Genomic DNA, 12503 nt, shown 5'->3' with positions numbered 1-12503 from the left:
TTTGAATGGAAGCCTATGATGGAAGAAAAGAAGATGAAGTTTGCATGCACAAAATTAAAAGGACATGCAATGATATGGTGGGATCACCTCCAAAAGGAATGAACTAGAAATGAAAAGGAAAATATTAAGACATGGATTAAGATGGAGAAAAAGCTGAGAGAAAAATTATTACCCATGGATTATTCACAAACCCTCTTCTGCAGATTCTAGAATTTGAAGCAAAACTTGTCTTCAATGCAAGACTATACAAATGAATTCTATGAGCTATCCATGCACATAAAGCATCGAGAAAGTAATGAGCAGATGGCTGCTAGATATGTGAATGGCCTAAAATTATTTATTCAAGATGAATTGAGCAGGCATTGTGTTAATAGTATGGAGGAAGCCTACCAATTAGCTTTAAAGGCTAAAGAAAAGTAGAATAGGCAATATAACCAGAGGAATAGAGGTGGTCAAAGGGGTACCTCAACCCCATTTTGGGGAGGTTCTAATAATGGTTGGGGAGAGAGTTTTCAAGGATTTGAAAAAAAATATAGACCCTAAGCAAGATCCTCCAAATCAAGAAAGAGGAAGGGGGGTTTCAGAGAGATCAAGGCTACAAAAGCGGAAGAGGTTGGGAAAACTAGAGAAGGCCTCTCACTTGTTTTAGGTGTGGAGAAGAAGGACACAGGGATTTTGAGTGTTCCAATTTTAACATGCAAGATAGAAATCAAGAAGGGCCATCCAAAGTGAACCTAGCCCAAGATAATAATGAATTTGAACAAGAAGTATCTCCAGATATGAGAGAAAGTATGATGATGAGAAGGACAATAATTATTCTAGCCAAGGAGGATGTAGAGGAGAAAGGCATTGATGATTCATGGCTCAGAACTGACATATTTTAGACAAGGTGTACCTCAAGAGGAAAGGTATCTCGTGTAATTGTTGATAGAGGCAGTTGTGAGAATATGGTTTCTAAAGAAATGGTGGAGAAATTAAATCTCTAGTGTGAAAAGCACCCTCGTCCTTATCAGATTGCATGGTTTAAAAATGGAATTAAAGTCATAGTAGATAAGTGGTGCCTTGTTAAATTTTCCATAGGAAAGGTGTACAAGGATGAGCTATGGTGTGATGTCATTTTGATGGACGCATGTCATGTCCTCTTGGATCATCCTTGGAAATATGATAGAAAGGTTATTCATAATGGGGAAAAGAATACTTACACCTTTTAGAAGGATGGATCTAAGGTAGTCTTATTACCTCTCAAGGGTGATGGAAAAACTAAAAGTATGCTTTCTAAAAAATAACTTGTCAAAGAGATGAAAGTAACAAGGTGTTGTTATGCATTGGTAGTACAAAAAGGTAAAGAGGAAGACTTGACTATATCACTAGAAGAAGCTACAATGTTGGAAGAATATTTAGATGTTATTCCAAAAGAACTACCTGATAGACTTCCCCCAAAATGAGATATCCAATATCATATTGATCTTATTCTAGGAGCAAGTCTTCCCAATCAAGCAACATACCAAATGAGTATGACATAACATGTAGAATTAGACAAATAGGTGATTGAGATCATACAAAAAGGCTTAGTATAGGAAAGCATGAGTCCCTATACTGTACCAATATTATTAACTCCAAAGAAAGATGGAACATGGAGGATGTGCACAGATAGTCGAGCCATCAATAGGATAATCATCAGTAATGTTTTCCTATCCCATGTTTGGATGAAATGATGGATGTTCTTGCTAGAGAAATGCATTTCTCTAAGGTTGATATAGGAAGTGGGTACCATCAAATCCACATCTGAGAGGGGGATGAGTGGAAGACAAATTTCAAAACTAGGGATAGTTTGTATGGCTGAAAAGTTGTGAATTTTGGTTTATCCAACACACCTAGTACTTTTATGAGACTCATGAACATCGTGTTTCATTCCTACATTGGTAAGTTTGTACTAGTTTATTTTGATGATATACTAATTTTTAGTAAGGGAAGAGAAAAAAATCTGCAACACCTGAGGATCATATTGGGGGTACTGAGAAGAGAAAAGCTCTATGCTAATATGAAGAAATGTAGGTTCATGGAAGCAAGCTTGGTTTTTCTAGGGTTTATCATTTCTGTAGATGGTGTCAAGATGGATCTAAAAAGTTCAAGCTATTCTTAAATGGCGCAATCCACATAGTATCACTAAGGTGAGAAGTTTTCATGGCTTGGCTACTTTATATAGAAAGTTCATTCATGATTTCAACATCATTGTAGCACATGTGACAGAATGCACTAAGGGTCAGGAGTTTTCATGGACCAAAGAGGTTGAAGAGAGTTTCCAATACCTAAAGAAGGTCACTAAAGCTCCAATACTAGCCCTACCAGATTTTGATAAAGTATTTGAAGTGGATTGTGATGCCTCACATGTGGGCATTGGTTCTTTACTTAGCCAAGAACATAGGCCCATTTCCTTTTTTAGTGAAAAATTGAGTGATGTGTAAAAGAAATATTCTACATATGATATAGAATTCCATGCAATTGTGCAAGCTTTGAGGCACTGGAAACATTATCTTGTAGCCAAATAATTTGTGATGTTTATAGAACATATTGCTTTGAAATACATGAACAAACAAAAGAAATTGAATACTAGACATACAAAGTGGGTCTCTTTCATACATGGGTTTACCTTTGCTCTGAAGCATAAACAAGGGAAACAAAATCAAGTTATAGATGCCTTAAGCAGATGAGTTGTTTTTTTCACCATCATGGAAATAGGGGTGGTTGGATTTGATGCAATCAAAGGCTTGTATGAATTTGATAGTGACTTTTGGGAAGTTGTTGATCAATTGAAGAATCCAATACTTAGGCATGCAAACATTATTCAAGGTGAGTTTCTAATGCAAGATGATTACTTATTCAAGGGGAAGTAGCTATGTGTTCCTGTAGGCTCAATGCAAGAAAATATTATTAAAGAATTTCATGGTAGCGGTATGAATGGGCATTTCAAGAAGGATAAAATAATAGCTTTGGTGGCAGATAAGTACTACTAGCCACAGATGAAGCGAGATATCACCAGGTTTCTGGAAAGGTGACAAATTTGTCAAGTAGCCAAAAGGCACTCTTAGAACACCAGATTGTATATGCCATTACCAGTACTAGTAGGACTGTGGATAAACTTGAGTATGGATTGTGTATTGGGACTACCTCATACATAGAGAGGTAATGACTCTATCTTTGTAGTTGTGGATAAATTCTCAAAAAATGACTCATTTCATTGATTATAAGAAAACTAGTGATGCTACTAGGGTGGTCGAGTTATTTTTTTTGAAATAGTGAGATTGCATGGGGTTCTAAAAATGATCACCTCTAATTGAGATACTAAGTTCTTGAGTCATTTTTGGAGAATCTTATGGGAGATGGGAACAAAGTTATAGTTCAATTTGCTTACCATCCACAAACTGATGGACAGACATAAGTTGTCATTTGTAGTTGGGTAATTTTTTGCAATGTACTATTGGAGAGAAGCCCAAACAATAGGATTTGGCAATGTCCTAGGCCAAATTTTCTTATAACAGCTTAGTGAACAGGTCAGTTGGTAAGTCACCATTTTAGGTTGTTTATGGTCGTAATCCTCAAGATGTTCTCAATTTGGTGTAGCTTCCCTTGGTTGATAGAGTTAGTGATGATGGAGAAGCCTTTGCAAAGTAGCTCTACTAGTTGCATGAATATGTGAGACAGAAGTTGCAGGACAACAACAAGCAATACAAAGTTTCCATAGATGCTACTCGAAGGTATCAAGTTTTTAGTGTAGGTGATCTATTGATGTTTTATCTTAGAAAGGAGAGGTTTCCTACTGAGACTTATCATAAATTGAAATATAAGAAGATTGGTCCCTGTAAGATTTTGAAGAAGATTAATGATAATGCTTACGAGGTAGAGCTCCCTAGTGGTCTTGATAAACCTCTAGTGTTTAATATTTCTAATTTATATACTTTCCATGGTGATGATGCCTCTATTGAAAAGGAGGATGTGGTAGACTAGGCACACACCATCCCCATCAAGAAAAGGAAAAAGGTTATATAGATTCTAGATAAGAAGATTTATCAGACTTGCCAGGGTGACTATGATAGATATCTAGTGCAGTGAGAAGGGTTAGCACCAATAGATAGCACCAAGATTACGAAATGGGATTTGTAGAAGATAGATGAGCCTAAATGGAAGTAGTTTGAGGACTAGAACTTGTAGGAGCTACATTCTTTTCATGAAGGGGCATCTGAGGGTCAAGGCTATTGACTCAGATGTGGGTTTTGGTCAAAATTTACTTCTTGGGGTCATAACTTTTGACTCGGATGTAGGTTTTGGCTGATATTTTATAGGCAGTTACATGAGGAGAAGTTATTTGGATTTCCAATCGAACTTAGCTCCATAGGTGGCCACTTCAACATTTTTTTGGGAGCTTGCAATATTCTCTTGACCTTTGAAATTGACTTTTCGTCTTTTTTCCATTTTTTAGAACGTTGTTTTTGCAATAAATTTGAAATTAATTTTTTGATTTCGTTGATTAGTTGGCAATTCATCTTGCCTTAGTTGGGGGCTTTTCTTGGAAAAAATTGAGATTCGTAGTATGGGTTTTGAAAATTATCAAAAATAGAAAAATCCATTTTCCTAAAAAAATTCCAAATATGGTAATTTTTGAAATTGTAATAAGTAGGTGTTTTATTTCATTGTAGAGGCAGAGTAGAGTTGTGAAAAGTTTAATGAGGAATTATGGCATTTTGAAACTTCTAACTTGTGTCATTTTCTAATTTATTGTTTAAAGAGTTTGGGTTACATCATTAACTTATAAAATTAGTGGTTGAATCCATTATCATTTCTTCCATTGGTTTTCAAGATAGATGCATCAGTGGCACTATGGCAACATATTTTGATTGACTTTGATAAGTAACACATCATTAGCTCATGTAAAGATTCAACCTCATTTAGCACAAATTCTAATAGTAGAATACAATGATGATCTCTTGAAAAATAAGGCTAAGTGCCTTGTGTTAATATGAGTTGGTTTGAACCTCTAAAACTAAAATTAAAATGCCAATATTCCATATTAGTCCTAAAATCTCTTCCAAATTAGGTATAACCTAGATGTAAACTTTTAATTACAGAACCTAATTTTTGGTTGGAGATCTTTGTTGAATGTTGAAATGCTTGTGGTTAGAATAGGTGCTACACAAATGTATGAGAATGGATAGTTAGCTAGTGTAGACATAAGATTAAGGTTTTTTGGAGAGACCCATATCTCTTCATTTGAGGAAGCTTTTACTTCAACCAAATTCTCAACAATGCACACAATGTTGAGAAGCTTATAGAGAGCTTTAGATCAATGGTACAATTTCCTTACAAGTATTTTAAAAATGGTACTATTTTTATGTAAACAGTGGAGTCAACCATTTTACTCGCTTCCTTCTATATTCCATATTTATAGATGAGAACTTATTGTGCATTCAAACATTGGGTTGTGGATAGATTGTCTATTCAAATCTAATTTTGGGTCATGCTAAATGCAGGGGAATTTATGTCATAAAATTTAAAATTAATTTTGTAGAATCAACATTATAACAATCGACCTTCAAGAAATTCAAATGCCATATGGCATAAATGATCAAGCATAATTTATGTCAACAAGTTTAAGTGCTATGAAGATAATAACTATAAAAAATTCTACTATGTGATAAAAAATTCTACTATGTGATTGAAATTTCAAGTGTCCAATCTTTTACAACTAATTAGAATATTTAATTATTATAGTTAGCTTTAGTCAAATTATGTTATCTACATAAAATAATATATAACAAATCAATTCCTATTTGTTGATCTCAGATTGGTTTTGACAAGTGAGTGTCAACACACTTAAGCCATTTACTTAGTTCATGTTGAACTAGTAATATATGTCAAGCACAACATGTAAATATTAGACCATGCTAAGTTGCAATGAGTGCAAAGTCACTCATGTGCTGAGTAGATAGACCATGCTGAGTGATTTAGGAGCCGAGTAAATAGTAGATGCCAAATAATGCAGGTGCCAAGTCATAGTATATAAAACAATGCATGTCGAGCATCAGTGACTTCATATGCCAAGTGAAATAGTTTTGACATATTTGATTGTAATGACACAAACAACTATGTAAACCATTTTTGAGCCAACTTAAGGATATATTATGATATTTTGGAGATAAGGACGAATCTATATTTGTATTCCCTATGCAATTACATACAACCAATTAGAAAATGGGAAGGTTTAAGTGAAAAAATGGATGAATCTTAGCTGTAGATTCATACCTAACCCTAAGCCACCTAAGTCTTCTTAAGGAGGACGAAGCCCTAAACTCTTTACAATGGGTGAGTAATCAAATTGGAGGAGTGAATAAGATAGTTTGTAGAAGCATTCAAGGTGACTTAGAAGAAACAGTGAATTGCAGAATCAGTTAGAGAAGAATAGAGGATAGAGAGAAGGACACAACATTGAGACATTAGATCATGACAGATCAATTAGACATTATGTAGAGGTGATCTATCATCAGGCAAGTAAGTGCCAATCACAGGATCTATGTTGAGACATTTTAATAGGTGATTTTAGTTAAAAATCTTAACAAAGTAGTCCTAATAGGTTGTATGAAATCCTTTAATAGGGTGCTTACTTAGTTGTAAGTTGAAGTCCTCTAACCAGACACACTTCTAATAGGGTGTTGAAATCCTCTAACAAGGTGAGACCTAATAGTCTTTGTAAGCCTTTAATAGGGCAAAGCTTTCATAAGGTAGACCATGATTCATGGTCAAATTATTGTAACCTTCATTGGATGCACTTTATTACTGCAATAGTGAAAATTTGTGGGTGTCATCCCCACCCTAGTTTTACCATCTCACTTAGAGGGTTTCTAGGTAATCATATCTAGTGTTATGTGTGTGTTTGACTATATGTTTACATGATTTAGATGCATATGCTTTACATGTTATTTCAGTTTACATATTGAATGCATATGATGAATGAATGGTGAAAGTTTTATGGGTCCAAGTTTAAACTCCTAATTCACCCCCCCTCCCCCAGCATAAGTTTACTCTTCTCACCTGTAATTCCAAAAATTGGTATCAGAGCCTTGTTCTCTGAAAGAGAAGCTTTGCAACTTTGAGGAAAGATCTTGAAATGGAAGTCTACAAGTTGGGAAATATTATTGAAAACTAGGATATTGAAATACATCTCATACTATGTCAGCTAAATGAGGAAAGAGAGGAACTAAAGAAATCCTTGAAGAGAAGGAAAGAGATTGCTATTGTAGAGAGTGATATGCTATACAAAGAGATAGACACTACCAAGCTATTTGCAGATGGTGACTCCAATGAATTTGATGCAACAATTATAGATCTAATGGAAAAGAATAGAATCCAAGCTAAGGAAATCCAAAATCTCAAGCTAGAGTAAGAATCATAAGCTATACTACTATGTGAGGTAATTGAACAAAAGAAGAATGTTATAGAAGACAAAGCCATGGTTGAAGAAGACAAAAGAGTTCTAGAAAATAGATTAGAAGAAAAGTTAACAGAGTTAACCAAGATTTCTAGCACGCAATTGGATACTCCAAGTCAAATGATGAATGCCGACTATGAATTGAATGTCAAGGACATTGAGATAACTACATTGAAGTTGAAAAATGAAAAATTGTAGAGTGACCTAAAAAGAGAAAAGGAATTTTTTGAAAGTCTCAACAAGCCAAATGAATTCATCAAATACTTTGAACAATTATTGAGATCCCCTAGATCCAACAATGATACATTAAGACTAGGCCACACAAGCATTGAAGAAGTAGAATCATCCAAAATTTCTAAAGAAAGGAAGATTAAAGGTAAGAACTCCAAACCTACTTGTCATAATTGTGGTAAGAAAGGACATACTACTAATGTGTGTAGGAGCAAGAACACAAATTAGAATGTCAAGCCTAAGAACATGACTCAATGTCATAAGTGCAACAAGCAAGGTCATCAAGCACATGAATGTAGAACTAGGACCATGCATAAACAAAGATTTGAAGGATATTGATACGACTATTAGAAGTATAGACATAGAGATTTTGAGCGTAGATCCAAATCATTGTGGTCATCAAACAAGCCAACAAAGGTAAGAAACAATGGAAACTTTTATAATTGGGATTACAATACAAGATATAGCTGTCATTATTGTCAAGAATATGGACATGTTCCTGAGAATTGTATTAGGAAACACTTCAGTGGCAAATACAAAAGGAGGTTGAGTCAAACTACATGTTTTAGCTATTTGAAGACTAGTCACATTAGTAAGCATTGTCCCACTAGGTCAAAGGAACAAAGTTGTGAATTTGATAAAGGAAAAGGAAAGGTAGATGTTGAACATATTAAAGATGAGATGAACAAGATATTGAAAAAGAAGGATGCTTGCAGTACATCAAGTGGAGAAGGGATCACTTCACCCAGTAGGTCAAGTGATCACACCTCATCAAACTAGGAAATCAAGAGGTATGTGGGACTGATATTCAAGTTTCATATCATATATCAATTCCAAAGGAGATAGTATTGAAAAGACTACATTACAATGAATAAAGATGCAAGATGTTATTAAAAAATTCAAGTTAAATCTTTAAGTTTTCATGTTGTTGTCGAGCATTAAATGTTTCATATGTATGCTGAGTGGATGTTAGTTGATGTCGAGCTACCAGACTATCTAGTTGATGCCAAACTCATAGTAGTTTTTGAGTGATGGAAATATCAATGGATGCCAAGTGATTCCAAAAATTGGTAGATATTGAGCTTATAGTTGTGTAAGCACTAAGCATTAAATGCAAGGTTTTTGAAGTGTATATGATCAATTTCTACTCATTATTCATCATTTCAAATTTGAGCAAGAGCAAGTAGAGTAGAAGGCGATTCAAAAACTTGTTCAAATCATTTGTAGAGATTTTAGCAATGATCTACACCAGTTTATCAAATCTTACAAGATATTTATTATAAACTAAGCTACATAGTTTACTTTTGCATAAACCCTAGTTTGACAAAATGACATCTAGTTTAAAAAATGTTGAAGGGAAGGAGGTTTTGAATGTTCATCTTGTTAGTAACAAAGTTAAAGAACCCATATTTAAAGCCAGTCCTAACATAACATATAAAAAAGATCCTTTTGGCACATTGCCAATGATCTTGCAAATGTAATTATGGTGCAAGATGTGAGGAAATGTTACAATTGTTAAATAGGAAGTATTAGAGGGATAAAGAGGGAGAACAAGCACAAGAACCTCTTGCTTTGACTTAAGGTAGGGGATAGGATAAGGAAGAGGAGGAAACTAAAGGTGCTAAAGGAAGAAGCTGAGAAAGCACCTACTTCTGCCAAGCCATAGAAGAGGAAGGCTAAGGCATAGCTAGTGGAAAAGGCAAAGAAGATTGTCAAACTTAGCCCAACTAAGCCCATTGCTCCTACTACTAGAGCAAGCACACATGCTACAACTCAGAGGGCCAAAGAAAAGAAAAAGAAGAAAATATGTGGCACAACCAGACTTAGATGAAAAAAGGACATAATCAGATGAAAATAACCAATTTAAAATGGTAAGTCATAATCCCCTATCCAATCTTGAAAAATTATGTGAAAATATCAAAAGCAATGTAGATTTATCTAGTTTGAAACATATTGATTTTGACAAACTTGGAAAAGAAGAGAAAAATAAAGTGGAAAAGGCATTATATGCCATGATGTCTAAGTTTAAGAACACTCCACTAGAATTTTCTAACACAATACCAAAAGGTTTATATGATATTGTTGAGCAAAAATGGCATTATTTTTTGAACTTAGAGAAGCATATTAGGAAAACAACATTAGCTCAAGTGATACCAAAGCTAACAAAGAGACAAATTGCTAAGGTTGTCAAGAGATATGTAGTTAGGTTTACACCTAAATATAAAGCCTTCAACATTCTTCAAAATGACATTGAAAATCTAGTCAATAAATCATCTCATAAGTATTGAACATACAACCCTTGTCATTTTTAGTTTCTGAGAAAATCTCAAGATAGAGCATACCATATGTAGTAGTATTTGATGTTTAGCCTAGTGAACACAAGAGAAAATCAAAGGGACTAGTTGAAGTAGTGCAACTAAGACTAAGAGAGTCAAACAAATGGCTACAAGACCTGGCAAGAGGAAGAAAAAATTGTTGACAATTGAGTCTAGTGATGATGAAGAGATTGAGGAACACGAATCCAAGCAAGCTAAAAAGGTGACTCGACCTAAACAAGAAATAGGAAAAGCTTTGCAACCATGGAAGCCAAAGATTGAGAAGATAAAACACAACAATTGCAAATGAGGGAAACTTTGTTTAGATGAACAAGTTTTATAATCTTTATAATAATTTTGAGAAGGATTAGATTGATATATCTACTATAAGACATATAATTGTAAATGATCGAAGTATGAAAGATATAAAGAAGTAGTGAACTAGAAAGTCTATGAGAGACTTATAGAGAAGAAAACTCTAGCAAGAGAAGAAGATCTTGAACTTTAGAAGTCTATGCTAAGAACAACTTGCAAGACTAATGATGAACATGATATTAAGAGATTGATGAATAACCTTACACCATACTTAAAAAATAAGTTGAGTTCATTCTTATTTATGGTTGATGAGAAGGATAAGTTGAGAAAGGAGACTACATCAGCTATCACCAAGATGTTGTTAGAGTCACTAGAAAAATCTCCTCTAGCCCCTAGAACCTCAGAAGTGTTAGTTAGTGTTGACACTATGAAGATTGATCAAACCAATGTTACTCTTAACATTGACGATATCAATCCATTTGGTGGTTCTAAACTAAATCTACTAGACACCATGTTGATATATGATTGAAAAGATCATTTGAGTTAGAACATTTTTGTAAGAAGTGTTTTCAATCATTGTTTTGTCACTGATGTCAAACCTACTATATGTTTGTAAGACAATTGCTTATATGTTTCAGTCACTATCATTTAATTAATTGATGAAGAGGATTTAATCAACAAGATGTAACAAAAGTACCTACAGAAAAGGTTGAGTTATGATTATGTATTGAAGTGCAAGAATCGATTAAGACAGTGATAACATAATGTATTGATGATCTACTCGGGGTTACCAAATGTTTAGCTACACTTAAAAAGTTTAGATAAAAAGGTTGAACAAAGTTCATTTTCTAAGCTTGACCAAGTTGATAGATAGTACCGAGTAAAGTTAGTGTAAGCTGAGAAAAAAGTTAGTTGAAGCAAAGTGAAAGTATTTTCTAGTGGATGCTGAGAAAACTAATAGGTGCCGAGCAAGTTAGTAGTTGCTGAGTGATTTTCAATACATGCCAAGCACTAGTAAAATCTAGTTGATGCCGAGTGATTTTACAATAGATGTTGAGTAACCTAGTATATATGTCGAGCATTAGTAAATTGATAATGTCAAGCTACTACATTATGAAAAAGATCAAAGATTCACCAAATAAAAGCCAACAATTTTGTTTTCTTGGAACTTATGAATTAGGAAGAAGATAAGATTGATGAGATGGAGGCACAAAATCTTATGTAAACTATTTAAGAGGCGAATTCAAATGGATTCTAGGAGAATTTTCTAGAGAAGATAAGATATGGGGTAGATACATTGTATCCTACCTAATCCATCAAAAACCCTAATTTTTGAGATGGATATTGAGTGGGAAAAAGAGTTCTAATTCCTTATATCTAGGGACACCTGGTCATGAAGCAAAGGTTGAGAGACCAAAGAGTTTCTCTTGGATGCAAAAATCTGACAAGGAGAAAGAAGAAGGGTTTGCTTCATCAATGACCTAAGTGAAGAAGTTTGCAATAGAAAACTAAGAAAGAAGGCTTAATGAAGATGAATGCTTGGAGAGTGAACAAGATTTTAGAACTATAAAGATTGGAAGCAAAGTAGAGTTGAGGACTAAATAGTGATCTATAATGCATAAGTAAGGTTGTAAGTTGTAATAGATCAAACTCTATTATTACTCTCTAACAATTGTATTAGATTAAGGTAAATCCTTTAGAGAAAGTTTGATTTAACAGTCATTGGAAAATCCTTTAACATGGTGGCATTCCAAGTGAATTACCTAAAGTCCTCTAACAAGGCTCACTTTTAACAGGGTGACTGAAATCCTTTAATCGGGTCACATTTCACAGTGTGTTTTGTAACCTTTCATAGGGTTGGCCTTTAATAGGGCATCACTTTAGAAGAGTGAGAAACGAGTGGCATGTTACTGGTGGTTTTTCTCAAATTGGGTTTCCATGTTAAATCATTGTGTCATGTGTACTGATGGATGTGTTTTGTTTTATGCTTTACATTTCTGCATGTTAGATTAACAGTAACATATCAGTTTTGGTTTACACACAATGAATGCATGTACGGTGAAGAAATTTTAATGGGCTCACTGAATTGCAAAAGTTTTGTTTGGACATATGTACCTTGAATAACTAATTCACCCCCCTAGTTATTCTAAAGAATTCCAACA

This window comes from Cupressus sempervirens, chromosome 2, assembly GCF_028749045.1.
Source record: "Cupressus sempervirens isolate cs-2001-9-10 chromosome 2, ASM2874904v1, whole genome shotgun sequence".
Lineage (NCBI taxonomy): Eukaryota > Viridiplantae > Streptophyta > Pinopsida > Cupressales > Cupressaceae > Cupressus > Cupressus sempervirens.
The sequence above is the reverse complement of the archived record's forward strand: the minus strand, read 5'-3'. Positions refer to the sequence as shown.